An 8359-nucleotide genomic window follows, 5' to 3' on the forward strand; every position below is an offset into this window, starting at 1 on the left:
TCCCAACTTGGAGAACGACCCAAACGACGGATGTCTCCCAGAACAACAAAAAAAAGGCGAACAACCAGCAGAAGAAGATGTATGATTGTTCAGAGCAAATTCAGCAAGTGGCAGAAACTCAGACCACCCCTCTTGATTGTCTGCCACAAAACAACGCAAGAACTGCTCAACATCCTGGTTTTTCCTTTCTGTCTGGCCATTAGATTCAGGATGATATCCGGACGAGAACGACAAATGAACTCCCAACCTGTCACAAAAGGCACGCCAAAAACGAGCCACGAACTGAGGACCCCTATCAGAAACAATGTCAGTAGGAACGCCATGAAGTCTGACAATTTCCTTGACAAAGGCCTTAGCGAGAGTTTTAGCGCAGGGCAGTTTGACGAAGGGAACCAAGTGACACATCTTGCTAAATCGGTCCACGACCACCCAGATGACAGTAAAACCCTCAGAGGGGGGAAGGTCAGTTATAAAGTCCATAGCCAAATGTGCCCAAGGAGCACTGGGAACCTCCAAAGGACAAAGCAACCCCGCAGCAGGAGTATGTGAGGACTTAGATCTAGCACATATAGTACATTGACGCACCCACTTAATGACTTCCTTCTGCCATCCAGGCCACCAAAAACTGCGACCCACCAGTCTCTTGGTCTCAGAGATTCCGGGATGACCTGCCAACCGAGATTCGTGACACTCAACAAACAAATCTCTCCTAAAGATCCCAGGCACAAACAACCTCCCATGAGGAGTGTTAGATGGGGCATTCTCCTGTGCTTTAAGAATCTCATCTTCCAAAACGGAGTCCAAAGCAGCTATCACAACACCTTCTTGTAAAATGTTCTCCTCTTTCTCAGCACCGACTATGGGAGAAAAACTGCGAGACAAGGCATCCGCCTTAACATTCTTAGTACCAGGGATGTAAGTAATGGAGAAATTAAACCGCGAGAAAAACAGTGCCCACCTAGCCTGACGGGCATTCAGGCGCTTGGCAGCATCAAGATATATCAGATTTTTATGATCCGTAAGAACCTGAACGGGAAATTCCGCACCTTCCAAGAAGTGGCGCCAGTGTTCAAATGCGAGTTTAATAGCCAATAATTCCCGATTACCAATATCGTAATTCAGTTCAGTCTCCGAAAAATTTTTTGAAAAAAAGGCACAGGGATGTAATCCATCCCCGTTATCCTGAGACAATACTGCGCCAACCCCCACAGAGGAAGCATCAACCTCAACCAAAAACGGCTTAGTCACATCAGGCTGCATAAGGATGGGAGCAGAGGTGAACCTCTCCTTGAGATACACAAAAGCTTCAATGGCCTCAGAAGACCACTGAACCGCATCAGCACCTTTCCTGGTGAGATCGGTCAGAGGTTTGACAATACTAGAAAATTTTTTTATGAATTTTCTGTAATAATTGGCGAAACCTAAAAACCTCTGTATCGATTTCAAACCAATAGGCCTAGGCCATTCCTGTACAGCTTGAACTTTAACCGGGTCCATCTCAAAACCTTCGCTGGAGATAATGTAACCCAAAAAACTAATTCCCTGTACAGCGAACTCACATTTCTCCAGCTTAGCAAAAAGCGAATTGTCCATTAATAACTGTAATACCTCACGTACGCTCCGCCAATGAGACTCCAGATCCGGCGAATAAATCAAAATGTCATCCAAATACACAACCACATTTTTGCCGATCAAAGGTCTAAGGATGTCATTGATAAGATTCTGGAAAAATGCAGGAGCATTAGTAAAACCAAAAGGCATAACCAGATTCTCAAAATGACCCACAGGAGTGTTAAAAGCAGTCTTCCATTCGTCACCCTCCTTCATGCGCAACAGATTGTATGCCCCCTTAAGGTCAATTTTAGAGAACCACTTGGCCCCCATTAACTGGTTAAACAGATCAGGAATCAATGGCAGTGGGTAAGGATTGCGTACAGTAATTTTGTTAATCTCACGAAAATCCAGACAAGGACGTAAACCGCCGTCCTTTTTTTTTACAAAAAAAAATCCAACCGCCACAGGAGACTTAGAGGGCCTAATGTGACCGGCGGCCAAACTTGTCTGTATGTATTCCTCCAAAGCCTTCCTCTCAGGAATAGTAAGGTTAAATAAACGACTTTTAGGAAGAGTCGCTCCAGGGACAAATTCAATAGAACAATCATAGTCTCTATGGGGAGGCAAAACCTGCGATTCCTTCTCAGAAAAAACTCTCCAAAAATCCTGAATAGGAACAGGCAATTCTCCCCTATCCAAAGCTGCAATACGCCCGTTACAACACTTGTCATAACATTTATGGCTCCAGGATTTAATTTCACTGGTAGACCAATCCAGTACAGGATTGTGAAATTTTAACCAGGGCAATCCCAATATTACTGGAGAAGGTAAGTTATTCAAAACTACCAAATCCAATTTCTCATGGTGAACACCATTAATAGTGAGAGGAAATTCACAGACCTTGAGAGTAATATTCTTCAAAGGGGAACCATCCACAGAAACCACAGCAATGGGGGATGATAAAGGTTCGGGTTTTAAATTCAGTCTTTCCAAGAATCCCCCATCAATTACATTCAGAGTAGACCCACAATCAACAAACACCCGAAATTCCATTAATTTTTCCTGAGCAATCGTGGAAGCAGCTAAAAATACACCCTTGGAATTTAAATAGGCAATACGGGCATGACTGACCATTTTTTTTTCTTTCTTCATACGAAGCTCACAGCCTTTAATCAAATGACCAGATTTTCCGCAATAGAAACACAAGCCTTCAGAAAATCTACGGTCTTTTTCTTGAGAGCGAGGTGCCACCGATCCAATCTCCATCGGTTCACCACTGTTAGTACACACATTCTCATAACCAGAAACTGACATAGCAGAGGATTTGCTCTCATTAACCCTTGCACGCAGTCTCCTATCCACCCGTATAGCTAATTGCATAGCCTGTTGCAAATCTTCAGGTGTAGGATAAGCAATTAGCAGGTCTTTAACCCTTTCATTAAGCCCAGCAAGAAATAGACTTTTCAGAGCAGAATCGTTCCACCCTGTTTGAGTAGACCAACGACGGAAATGAGTACAATATTTTTCCACATTACCTGATCCCTGTTTCAAACGTCTCAACTCAGTCTCAGCTGATGCGACACGGTCAGGATCATCATATAATAGTCCCAAAGCAGAAAAAAAACTATCCACTGATCTGAAGCATGTATCACTAGGTTGCAAAGAAAAGGCCCACTCCTGAGGCTCTTTGCGCAAAAGTGACATTATGAACCCTATGCGCTGGGATTCATCCCCAGAGGACTTGGGTCTCAAACGAAAATACAATAAGCAAGCATTTTTAAATGAAAAAAATTCTCGGTGTTCACCAAAAAATAAATCCGGCAAACATACCTTAGGCTCCAAGAAATGTGCTCCAGGACAGTTACTCACGTGCTGACGGAGCTCGGCCACCTCCAGAGAGAGTCCCTGCAGGCGATGAGCCAAATCCTGAACCGACACCATGATGGAACAGAAAAATCTTTCCTTAGAGAATTTGCAGGCTGGACTTACTGTTATGTTCTGCTACCAGAGCTAAGGAAAGAGAGGAGATCTGTCCCTACGATAGAACTCAGCTGAATCCCTACGATGTAACAGGGAACCTGATCCTGCTAAAGTTCTAAGCTAGTCTGTACGGAGACCTATAGATGTGGGGAAGGAATCCCTACAAGTACTAAGGACTGGGAGGAAAATGGGACACCTCCTAACAGAAATAGTAGCAGACAGACGAACAAACAAAATATATAGAACATAGAGGTCCGAAGACCAAGCAAACTAACAGAGTTAGATACAGAGCACAGGCTAGCTAGAAAGTAGTTATACAATGAAGTCCAGCAAAGCCAGAAGGGCGGAGCAGGATTAAATAGGCCAACAAGGTCATGTGACCAGCAAAGGAAAAAACCTAAGAGCAAGGTTCTAACAAAACCCTGACCACTGTGCTGAGTGCCCTGCAGCTGCGGACGGAGCCCGAGGAAGGAGGGAAAATCCTGTTAGCCGATAGCCCTGAGGATGTCCCCTGGATGCGAAGGAGGAGGAGGCCAACACCACCCTCTACGAGGACCAGTGACCAGCGCCGTCCACAGAAGGACCCTACCTGCTACCGCTGCCGCAAGACCGGACACACCGCCCAGAATTGTCCTTTAAACGAGAAAACCCTGGGGCCGAGGGCCGACACCCAGGAGTAAGTTCCCCAGGCCCATCAGACTGGTACAACAGGTTCGTCGGAGGAAGACCTTTCCTGTCCATTGTGTTGGACGGGATCCCGACGCACGCTCTGCTGGACACAGGATCTCAGGTAACCATCATGCCTGACGTCCTCCTCAAGAGGTTCTGGTCCATGGACGACCTACGTCCGCCAGCTCCAAATCTTTCTGTTTATGCCTCAAACGGACTCCCCCTTAACCTAATCGGGGTTAAGAATGTGACTGTAAAGGTGGGGAGAGTGGAGCTGAAGGACCAGGGGCTAATTGTAGTAGAGACTAATCCTGATGACACCAATCCGTATATGGTACTTGGCACTAACATTGTTGGTAACTGTTTGGGAGAAGTTGTGTTCTTGCTCCAACAGATAGCTGACACTGCCAGACCAAGACAGAGGAGGGCACTGCAGAAGGAGATCCGAGTCCTGATGTACCAACAGCAAGTAAGGTTAACAGAAGGTGAAATCGGTAATGTGCGGATAACGAACCCCATACCCATTGTCATCCCCCCAATGAGTGAAATGCTCATCTGGTGTTGAGCTACTATAGGTCTTAGAGGACAGAGCTACCAGGCGGTAGTAGAACCCCTTTGCTCTGAGCACAGACCCACGCTCTTAACCGCCAGAGGAGTGGTAGATGTACGCAATGGGAGGGTGCCCATCCGTCTTCTCAATTATGGGGAAGATGAGGTCAGATTGCCACGTTATGCCACTGTTGCCAAATTACATGCTGTAAATAACAACAGCATTCACAAGGCGGAGTCCTTAACCTCACCAGATGAAGTGGAGGATAATGACCCTGCAACCTAGGTGGAGGATTGGTGTCAACAGCTCCATGTTGGGACAGACACCAGTCCTGCCCATCAAAAACAGGGTGTACACCGGGTGGTACAAGAATACGCGCAGGTGTTCAGTAAACATCCACTTGACTTTGGGAGGATTAAGGGGATTCAACATCATATCCCCACAGGCGACCATCCCCCAATCAAAGAACGTTACAGGCCTATACCACCAGCTCACTACCAGAAGGCTAAGGAAATGCTGCATGACATGAGAAAGGCGGGGGTAGTAAGGGATAGTTGTAGTCCCTGGGCAGCCCCCCTAGTGCTAGTTAGGAAAAAGGACGGGAGCATGAGAATGTGTGTAGATTACCGACAAGTAAATCGCATTACACATAAAGATGCATACCTTTTACCACGCATAGAGGAGTCCCTAGCTGCCTTAAAGTCTGCAAATTAGTTTTCCACCCTTGACTTCACTAGTGGGTACTGGCAAGTAGCTGTGGCTGAGGAGGATCGGGAGAAGATGGCCTTCACCAACCCGATGGGACTCTGCGAGTTCAATAGTATGCCGTTTTGACTCTGCAATGCCCCCGGAACGTTCCAGAGATTGATGGAGTGCTGCCTAGGACACCGCAACTTCGAGACTGTGTTACTATACCTCGACGATGTGATAGTGTACTCTAAGACGTACGAGGACCACTTGAAACACCTGGCAGAGGTATTTGAGTCACTGTCCCGATACGGGATGAAGTTGAAACCCTCAAAGTGCCACCTGCTCAAGAGAAAGGTACAGTACCTGGGGCACATTGTCAGTCCAGAAGGGGTAGCACCAGACCCGGAGAAAGTCTCTGCCATCCAGAAGTGGCCGGAGCCGAAGAACCTCAAGGAGGTGCGTCAGTTTTTGGGACTAGTAGGATACTACCGGAGGTTTGTAAAAGATTACACCAAGAAAGCAGCTACTCTGCAAGACCTCCTGGTAGGGCAGTCCAACAAAGGCAGAAATCCCCCATTCCACTGGGGTAAGGAGCAAGCCGAGTCGTTTCAGGAGATGAAGGAGATCCTGATAGGCGATGAGATCCTAGCCTACCCTGACTACAGCCAACCGTTTCTGCTGTATACAGATGCCAGGAATGAAGGGCTGGGCGCTGTCCTAAGTCAGAAGCAGAATGGCCAAGAGAAAGTGATCACATACGCAAGCAGGAAGCTCCGTCCGACTGAGAGGAACCCAGAGAACTATAGCAGCTTTAAGTTGGAGTTCCTGGCCTTGGTCTGGGCCATCACTGAAAGGTTTAAGCACTACCTAGCCTCCAGTAAGTTCACTGCCTACACTGATAACAACCCCTTGACCCATCTTGAAACAGTTAAGCTAGGAGCATTGGAGAAACGATGGATGGCTCGGCTGTCAAATTATCAATTCACAATTAAATACCGGGTGGGCCGCAAGAACGCCAACGCCGATGCCCTGTCCAGGATGCCTCACCAGTCAGACACAGAAGAAGAAGTGGATGACCTGGAAGAGATTGAGCTACCTGCCTTTCACCGGAATGGGATGATCCACGAGCAACGAGCCTCCAGGAGGCAGCGTGGAAAGACGTTAAACCCCCTGCCTCACCACAGCTGGAAAGAGACCCAGGACAGTGACCCGGTTGTCAGTCGCATTAAGGAGCTGATAACCCAAGAAGGTTCCTCCCTGGAAAAAGACGCTTCTCTGCAAGCAAAGCAGCTGTGGAACGAGAGAAGCTGGCTGTTTATCTACCGTGAGAAGCTGTGCCGGAGGTACGTCAATCCAAAAACCCATGAGATGGTATGGCAGATAGTGGTCCCGAAGACAGACATCCAGATGGTATTAGAAGCTTACCACAATCAGGCGGGGCACTTTGGCTGGAAAAAGCTAGAGACCCTGCTGAAGTGTCGATTCTACTGGGTTGGAATGCGCAGCTCCATTGAACGGTGGTGCCGAGACTGTGGACCCTGTAGCCTCAGAAGAAAGGACTACAGCAGCCAGAAGGCACCTCTGCAACCCATCAAGCCGACTCGACCCCTGGAGATTGTGGCCCTGGACCATGTCAAGCAGTTCCTCAGCAGGTCAGGGTACTCTTATGCTCTGACCATGGTGGATCACTACTCACGTTTCCTGGTGGTCTCCCTCGTCAAAGACCTGACGGCAGAGACAGCAGCAAAGATGTTCCAAACGTATTTCTGTAGACCCCATGGTTATCCTGAGCCGGTGCTGAAGGACCAAGGCCCGGCCTTTGAGGCTGAGTTGTTCAAGGAGTTCTGCCATCTATACGGGTGTAAGAAGATAAGAACTACACCGTACCACCCACAAACCAATGGTCTCTGTGAGAAGATGAACAACATCATCATTGACCTGCTAAAGACCATACCACTTGAGGAGAGGAATCAGTGGCCAGACCTACTACCTGACCTAGTAGATCTGTACAATCATATACCAGTAAGTTCCACCAACTGTACTCCGGCATATCTCATGCGGGCAAGGCCAGGAAAGCTGCCCATGGATCTGGAGCTTGGTGTTGTCGAGCCTGAAGCTGATATGACCACTGAGGACTGGGACACGACCAGACAAGAGCAGTACAGAAGAGTACAAGCTTGTGTCGAGGACAGTCTCACTCGGGTGAGAGACAAGCAGGAAGCTCAATACAACAGAGGTGCCCAAGCAGAACCCTTCACACCTGGTGAAGTAGTACTAAAAAGGAAAAGACGAAACCACAAGCTTGACGATCAGTGGGAAAAAGAACCCTACACTGTGTTGAATTCAAGGTTTGACAATAAGAAGACCTGCATAATCAGTCGACATGGAGGAAGAACGTCTTCAACAGTGTCCAGGGACCACCTAAAGTTGTGTCCAGACCTACTGAAACCCCAAGAAGAAGTTCCTCTCACAATCCCGGAGGAGCCTAAAAAACAGTGATCCACACTGACTTAGAAAATTTCCCGGCAGATTGGCCTCAACTAGGAGGAGCAGTAGTTATCCCTGTAATACAGTTATGTAGCCCCTCCACACCTAGTACTGACACATTGGGAGGAAGTGCACCTACTAGTAATTCACGCATCCCGGTACTACGCAGAACAACACGTAGCACGCGAGGTCAACTCCCTGTCAGGTACAAGCAGTAAAATAGTCAAATTTCTGAAAATGTAGATAGTTACCCTTGGGGTATTAAAAGTTGTAATGTACTGTATTAATTGTGTACTTTCTTATATGCATGTCTTTATTAATTTGTGCTTTGCTTTATTATTGAACAGTTCAAGTGACATGGACACTTTACCTTATTAATTCCTTTATTGTTTACCTAAGAACTTCGTGGCTGAGGACTGTGTGCAGCCC

Source organism: Phyllobates terribilis, unplaced genomic scaffold (assembly GCF_046119375.1).
Source record: "Phyllobates terribilis strain yellow unplaced genomic scaffold, ASM4611937v1 Scaffold_7__3_contigs__length_470593459, whole genome shotgun sequence".
NCBI lineage: Eukaryota > Metazoa > Chordata > Amphibia > Anura > Dendrobatidae > Phyllobates > Phyllobates terribilis.